Source organism: Saccostrea echinata, unplaced genomic scaffold, assembly GCF_033153115.1.
Source record: "Saccostrea echinata isolate AGI-Se365-2 ecotype Australia unplaced genomic scaffold, CSIRO_AGI_Sech_v1 ptg000049l, whole genome shotgun sequence".
Classification (NCBI taxonomy): Eukaryota; Metazoa; Mollusca; class Bivalvia; order Ostreida; family Ostreidae; genus Saccostrea; species Saccostrea echinata.
This window is the reverse complement of record NW_026889798.1, coordinates 2,494,749-2,503,963: the sequence shown is the minus strand read 5'-3', so window position 1 is coordinate 2,503,963 and position 9,215 is coordinate 2,494,749.

Sequence of the window (9,215 nt, the reverse complement as noted above, 5' to 3'; positions counted from 1 at the left end):
AAAATTTCAATTTTTCGGTTGTATAAGTTTGTTACCGCTCATTCATGGAAAGCTACTTTAATTTGTGCTTTTCATGATGTTGTAAGTAAGATATGGGGCAAAAATAATGTATAGAACATACATGTACATCAGATAATTGTCTTAAGTATTGAACTTGACATTTCTTTTCTTAGGGGGTCAAGGTCATCTCAATACAGAATTCTGCCTTAAATTGCAAGAACATATCCATTTTGAAATGCTGCAATTATTATGGACATATTGTCCAATAATTGACATATAAAATTGTGAACGACAAAATCCACAGAGATATTACACGAATGAATTGTTCTTTTTTTTTTTATTTTGCATATCTTGGTTGTCATTCAAAAAATATATCTATAACTTAAGTAAACTGACATAAAATTTGTAAGATGTGATTACATGTATATCAACCTTAGTGACAGATACTGTTAAAATAATATGGTAAAAAAGTAATGCAACCAGTTATCAACAAATTTTCAAAAATTATACAGTTAAGTACTTATTTCATCATTTTCAAAACTACAACAATTTTCTTTGTCTATTGGAATATAAGAAAATACTTACAATTTTCTTTTCTAACAAGAATTATCTTACATTTTCTAGTTTTTAACAGATTTCATGGCTTTATTGTGTCACTTGTTAAAACAATTTTTGTCATTTGATAAGTATGAAGAAACCTCACAAGGACAATGCATGGAACTTTAAATCTCTTTTTCAAATAAGTGGCTTTTTCATTACAATCCTTTCATTCATCTTATTTATGTGGCACGCATTTGCTCATCTTTGGTAGACAAGGATTTCTGATCTGCTTCTCTTCTCACAAACCCTTGGCCTATCATGCTATCAAAAGTCAGTATTGTTTAGGTCACATAATCTCGAATCACAGCTTGCATTATTGATAGAAATAAAGAGCATTTTAAAAAATGAAGAATAATAAACAAGCAGATAGGTTTATTTGTTAGTATATTTGCAAGTCTATTTCTGCTATATAGATTCCAGATTACATGATGTACACATCATCTTCAAGTTGGATGATGCCATAGCTATTTAAAGAATGGAATTCTAGCATCTTATAAATCATTGTTTTGGAATCATTAGTTTTTCATTATCGAGAGTCCAGAAATATCCTGAATGAAGATAATGTCATTTAGCACTTGCTGTCTGGTCAAATGATGTCTATAAACTTTAATCATGACTCGAGAAAAAAAATCCTGACTATTGATAGCAAGATAAGCTAAGGATTTGTGAGAAGAATACCGATATTCAATAGCCATGTTTGATGAGAAACATTTGACTTGGTCTTTTAATGCAATAATTGACAATGCAAGTATAACAAAAATTTGAAGTACAATTTGCGAATTGGCTTTCTTTTGTTCCAATTTCTTTAAAAAAGAGTTCACAATCATAATATCAACTAAATAAAAAAAAACCCAGTACTTTCCACCAGAGCAACTATGTTCCAATGTATGATGGATATAACCCTAATTTTAGAAAACTAAATTGTTGGACATCTTGAAACAAGATAATGGCAGAATATATTTATGACTGTATATTTACACAAAGAAACTTGTCCTTTAGCAAATTATGAAACTAACGGGGGGGGGGGGGGTATAATGTATTTCGATTTTATTTTCACCAAAAAGGCGCTTAATACCTTCAGCGTATGATAATTCTCTAATATCATTTTATTTTAATTGTTAGCATTTTAATTTTAAGGTGTATGTCAGTTCTTAATAAATGCAAATTTAGTTTCTGTGTACTCAAGCGACAATTCGGGCGAATGAAAGAGCTTGACTCGTGATTTGGTAGAATTCAATTAGGTACATGTAAATGTTATTTGTCGGTGATTTCAGATGTGCAGACAATTTTAGGATAGTACGGGTGCACAAGGAAGGACATGTATAGTTTGATTTGCAAAGGAAAATAACAGAAATTGATATTTTTATTCACAGCAAAAAGTTAAGGGTCTTGTTTAAGTTGAATATGTCAACTGATACTGAATTCATTACATCGGTGTAACTCCGACAGAAAAATTATTAATTATTAAGGTGTATGCGAATTAACACTGACACTCTGAGGCCAAATGCGTTAAACACAGTAAACAAAATCATGAAATGTATTAAAATGCAATGAATTATCGTAGAAATATTTACATGTGTAATACAGAATCAGTATGAAATGTATTTCTGACTTAATACATAATCCTCTTTCATTAATAGTGACGTTTCTTTCCTTTTGCACATGAAAAATACATGACTGTAATTTTAAATGCCGTCAGATTCAAAAATTCAAAAAGCTCAACGAAATATTCGTCAAAACATCAAAATTAGATTTAATCTTCAATATTAGCATACACGTATATTCTCCAAGTAACGTGAAATACCCAATATTTATATTGTATACATGAAAAGGATTCATTTGCTACTTTGCAGGGTGAAAATCTATGTGGCCACTTGGTACAATATACAAACTTTATCGTTATTATTAGTATTTTTTTTTACTCATTAGTTTCAGTTTTGATAAATATTTTATATCGCTTTTTAAAAAAATTTTTTTTATAAGATTACTGAAGACTATACATTGTAGGTCCCCAACATCTTCTGTGCCGAGTTGCCGTTCGTGTGTCTCTCTCTCCAAAAAAAAAATCAATATTTATCCAGGCGAAGTGAATGAAGATAGTTTTAGATACAGTATAAATCCGACTGAGAATAAATTTTTATTCTTCTAATCTCGTTGTATGTAAATTGTTTTCGAATAATTATTCTTAAATTGTTCATTAAAAGTTCAGATAATATACGGTAACTTTGAATTATGAATTTCAGGTTTTTTTAAGTTGATAAACAAACTTTACATGCATCTTCAAAATGTTTATCATCTATGGTAAATGCAAGTGACAGCACATTCATTATAATTGTTCTCTCACTTTACCGTCCCTTGAAATGTACGTCGCACACTAACCCGACTTAACAGAAAATATTAGAAAGAAACCCATGAAAACCACATTTTTGCAACACTTTAGTAGTTATTAAATTATTATTTTTTGTTTGTTAGAATTGCAGATAAATCTGAAAGGTTTGTACCTTTCCAAAACTTTGCTCTTTACATATAATTTTTAATTGATACTAGTAATTCTTTTTAATTTATCTCATAAAAATCTAGTAGTATTTTTTATTTAGAATTGCAATAATTATTCTAAAAAAAATGGGGATAGATGTGTGTTAAATTGCTCAAAATTGTGTTGAAGATCAGAGATGTCTACCCGTCGCCGTGATGTTGCGTAACTAACTTACTGTGATATCCGGCGAGTGCCCTTTCATATAACAGGTCTAGGCGGCCTCTGTTTTTGGAGGATAGATTTTATCCTCTAAAAACAGAGGATAGAGGTGTCGCCACCTACCGGATTTTTCAAAATAAAGGGCAGTTAACTCTTAACCAAACAAATAACAGCAACTCTTGCATTTATCAGTTTATGAACCGTAACAAATAAAACGTGTAAAATTTCATGTGATGATGGATATATCTAGATATTAAATCAATATAACATAATTTATTTTGTAAATGCTGTCAATCAATTATTTAGTTTTAATTAAACTTTAAAGGTTAGTTAACAACGATTACCCTTACCTGTCTGAGACGTTAATTATTACCAAGCCGATTTTCCTGTACCGTAATTATGTGTAAAATGGTTTACAAATGTTGATAATTTTTTTTTTTTTTTTTGAAAAATTAAGTTTAAGTATTACCAGTATTTCATTTAATGAATAATCCTGAAACACATCATTTTTGTAATATTTTGTTTTAATTAGTTTATTATACATATGTATGTACATGTATATAATAATGTTAATTTCTTAGTAAACATGTTCAATTATCTATTTTATTTATTTATATGCTTTTCAAATAATTTATTTATTTTTTTTATAATATTATTTATTTATCTGTTTAATTTATATTCATTCATTGCTTAAATTATAAGACAGAGTATATTTTGTGTTTAAAATATGTGTCCTTATGTGTTTCTTTTTTTCTTCATTTTTAAATTAAGAGAAAATATGAAAGTAATATTATTTAAGTCCCTTTTTATTTGTCTTGATAGGGAAAAGCATAAAAATATAACAAAATGCCAAGAAATATTAAGTAAAAATGGAGTGCAAGAAGTGCCAACTTTGAAAGCGTATTGTAAAAATTCTAGACATAGAATCTCAAATCGCCACATACAATCGATAGTTTAATGTTTGAACTTTAATATACATGTACTCTGGTGCTTGCACTTTTTGATTAAAGGTAGGCACGAGGCGTTTGAAAATTACCTGTGTTATCCTCTGAAATTGGAGGATAAACTATCCCACAATGCAATGCGGTTTCCATATATGGTAAAAAATTTGGCCGCCATATTGAATTTAGCTATCCTCCAAAAACGGAGGCCGCCTAGACCTGTATAATGCTGCAGTGACACCTATTGTCTTATTTTCTCGCTACTGTACACACTCGGATCGCCTCAGGCGATTTCTTCTACACGAAGGTGCTTCACAGAGTTTCCAATTGTGTGTTTAATAATTCTGTAACTCTGCTCGTTATCAACTAACAGATTTGAAATATTTTGAAAGAACAATAAGCACAGTATTACTGTAAAATCAAACCAGTTTATAAACTGAACAAAGTATCATTTTCAATCCGAATTGAGTTAAAATATACATGCATACGATATTTTTGTTCAAACCACTGATTTTTTTTTTTAATAGATCATTTATTTATTATCACTTAATTCCAAATGAGTTGCCGTGCATTACAAATCATAACAGTAACACTTGACATATGAATTAAGAAAATACGATTTACATAGAAGGACATTGACCCTAAATAACTCTTTCAGGTGGGAATCCAGAGATTCAAGATATGGAAATCAACTATCATGTATTCTATTCAACATGTTCAAAAGAATAAAATGAGCAATAACTAAATCAATGAATACCATGGATCAATGAGAAAATACAGACCATTAAGGAGGGAAAGTAAACTGTATAAACTTTAAGACATTCATCAAAATCATCCTTTTTCCGGAGTGGGGGGGGGGGGTGCCTTACTTTACAATGTATATTTTCTTTCAAATGCTGGAATTAGCGTTTGTTTGAGTGTACAGCAACATAAATTGAGGGCGGGGCAGCATCTACGTCAAATTTAATGTATGAAAATTGCACCAAAAAGTCCATTCTCAGAAAAGGGGGCACCCCTGGCCCACCGCATACTGCGAGTCTGAAATATTGTTATTCAAAATTAAATGCATATAACACATCTAACAAGACAGTTTTTTTTTTTTTCATACATAATTAAACAAAGAGAGGGAGTACATGTAAAAAGAAAAATGAAATAATAATATTTTTTTTAATCAGTAGGAAAAGATCACTGTAAAACACCATGGTATTTCGCTAATAAAAGCCACTAAAAATAGTTTATAAATTGCTTATCTGCTGAAAGGTTTTGGAGTTTTATGTTTTCCTTATGAAATATTTTTTAATAAATAATTTTACTATACACTGATATAGGAGCTTTATAAAAATATCATTGGGGCATAGTTAAAAATTTATTCAATTTTTAAAAACCAAATAAACCCTCTTTTAAATTAAAAAATCAATTTCACACATCTGCAGTCTCCCCGAGAGCGAGAACAATAGGGACAGTAATTATCAGTAAAAGTCAGCACTTGTCTAAGTTTTTCAGCAGGGACAGTAAACGGGTCAGTAATTGTCTAAGTTTATCAGCACCGACTAAGATTGTCAGCACTTTTCTAAGTTTATCAGCACCGGCAGTAAAAAGGTCAGTAATTGTCTAAGTTTTGCAGTAAAGACAGCACATTGTCAGTAATTGTCTAAGTTTATCAGTAAAAAATGGGAATGTCAGTACGTTTCTGACTTAGCAGTACATGTAAGTCAAACTTCTAGGTCTAGGTCATGAAGTTAAAATTGATAGTTCTCTCATAAAGCTGCTGTCATAGGTAATGTACCTGTAGAAATTTGAAAGCCCTATTTTCTCTCATACAACTGTAATTAACAATTTTAAAATATGATGAAAAAAGACTGTAGTTTAACTTTAAAGGTCAAGGCCACAAGGTAAAAAAGGCAGAAAATATTTTGAAAGGTCTTGAAACAAGCAGTGCACATGTCAAATATAAAAAAAAATAATCTTCTCTCATTCAAATGCTATTAGTAAATTTAACTTTTTTAAAACTATGACAGATATCAAGGTATTAAATGGAATAAAAATCTTAGTATATTTAGAAATATCTCGTCACAGGTAATGTCATGTCATAATGAATGCCGTATCTTATCTAAAAGGTATCACCAATGTTATTTTTTTAAGAATATCAAACTTCAAGGTGAATGTCACGGACTCAAAAATCATAGTACATTTGGGAAGAGCTTGTCACATATGAGCGACATGAAATATGAAAACACTGTCTCTTCCCATTCAAAAGTATCTGTTTAAAGTAATGTTAAAAGTTTTGCAAAATATCTCAAACTTCAAGGTTTCGCTGTCAAAAATCATAGTACATTAAATATTTAGATAGGTCCTGTCACAGGTAATGTGCATGTGAAATATGAAAGTCCTATCTTTTTTTTCATTCAAAAGTTATCACAAAAGTTAAAGTTTTTGTGCCAGACAGACGGACATACGAATGGGATTTAATGTCCCCTCAAGGGGCGAAAGATTTGACCCTACTTTCAGAATCCCAGGGTACCCAGCGATACAGATCATGAAGGAATGGTAGAAAAAAAGAAAGTTAAAATCGTTTATTTTAGACCAAAGCATCTTATCCAACATAGATATTTTGTATCAGTCTCAGTGATTGAACGTTTTTTTTCTATCAAATGTTCAGGAAGACTTATGTTTGACTATACAGCAACATTCGTGTGTAAGAGAGGAGGGGTTGGCAAGCTGCATCCATATAAAAATTTACATGATAAACTGCAAGGGTCGTTGGTTCACACGAGGTGGATGTCTGATCATCTCCTATGACACACGCAATTGAGGGATGGGTTACAAAACTGTAAACACAAAACAGTCAAGGATCGAATTGAATGTAAGATGCGTGCAGTTAATGAAAATGAATTATTTTACTCTAAAAAGTATATGTTTGAATAAATATTGTTAATCTTATACGGGCTTATCAAAAATATAAATATCAAAATAACGAACTGTCGAATTTGTTATAGCGAATTTAGTTCGTTAGAACGATTTCTTTGAATTCGTTATAATGAATTTAATCTGTTATAACTTTTTTTTTTTTTTTTTTTTTTTTTTTTTGAGTTCGTTATAACGAATTTAAAACTTGTTATAACGTATTCATTTCCTTTAAACGAACTCTTTAATTTATTATGACGAATTAAATTCGAGAAAACGAATTCGACAAATCTTTATATCGAATTCATATATATTTTACTGTAGGCCCTGATTGTTGAATTTGATTAAAGGAATTTAATTCGTCATTATTAATTTTAGAATTTGTTAAAACGACTTTAATTTGTTATAAAAAATTTTAAAATTCGTTTAAATGAATTTAATTCGTTAAAACAAATTCTTGCTTTCGCTATAACGAATTCAACAAATTTGTTGTAACAGATTAAATTCGTTATCACGAATTCAAAGGAATTGTATAAACGAATTAAATTCGTTGAAACAAATTCGACAATTCGTTATATCGAATTCAAAAATATTCTTGATAGGTCCTAAATGGACTTCCGTAGCTTTAATTTTAAACGAAGAAAAGGTAATCTCCCTCTCTCTCTCTCATTTTCTCCCCCTCTTTCTTTCTTTGAAGAGGTTTGTTTATTTTAAAACGCTATAAAAGAGAAAGTTGTTTTTTTAATAATCAGTAAGGGAACTACAGAACACATCAAACACCATATTTCAGAAAAAAAGCATTCAATGTAGTAAGATACATATTATATATAGACATTTTTCCCCATCAATGATATCTTCACATGCCAAATGAAAACGGTTACTTGTTAAAAAAAAAATCCGATTTGCACAACTTTTCAAATTCAGTAATATTTTTGCCCTAGCTTTTAAGTCTCAGAGCCTTTGTCTGGAAAGAAAAGCTCCTAAATTTTAAATCATATGGGAACTCGGAAACGAAAGGGGATTTGTACGAAAGCCATGAAGGGATATGAGGTTTTTCAAAAAAAGTGTCAAATTAAAACCGTTCTCTCCGATTGACAATCTGTTATAACGAATTAACAATTCGTTCTCTCAGATTATCAATTCGCTCCCTCACATTAGATAATCTGTTCTCTCAGATTGTAATTCATTATGTCGATTTAAATAGTTCGTTTCCTTGGAAGAATGTAAATCATTTCAGCGAGGAACATAATTTTATTTTTACAGATTATTCCTTCATTTAATTGGACGAACCATTTACTGGTCTTGCAGCTGCATGCTGAGTGTAAATATACATGTAGCAGTATGTGTTTAGTAAATAAAAGATGGAGTAGTATACACTCCACATTTCATTACATATTACGGTCGTAAGTGAGAAAATTACATGAACATTTTCCCAATCTATAGACAAGTGCTTTCATATTTGTACAAGTAAAATCTTTGATTTTTGTGTTATTTAAAAATCATGGGAAGCACTAACCTAATAAAAATAAACATGAATAGTCCTGTATATTTATTATTTTAAATAAGTCTACATTGACTTAATTAAAAAATACTTCAGAATGGGTTGTTTAAATAAAAGAAAAAGCATTGATTGGTACAAGGGAATGGGTTCATTAAGTTTAAATTTGTTCTTCAATTTAAATTTAGTATGTTAAGAAAAGCATGTTAATTTCGCTATCCTTTTCACGTCATACTCAGTTGAGAAATAATTTGAAATTAAATATATGTATTAGCATACTCATAACCATAAAGGAATTATAAATTTAAGTTAACGAAAATAAAAGGAAAATTCTACAAACGTATTTCAAGACACTTCATAATGCTGACTTTATGATCCCATGCCGATCATTTCTTTAAAAGGAATACTTGTTTTTTTTTTTTTTTTTTTTTTTTTTTTTTTTTTTTTCCTTGACCTTGGAGTTTGACTTGCATCTGTAAAACTAATTTTCTCAATGAGCTGCCATACGGGGATATAAATGTTTCACAGACACATTCTGTGTTGGTCAACGAGTCCACCTTTCACCTTGGAAAGATTT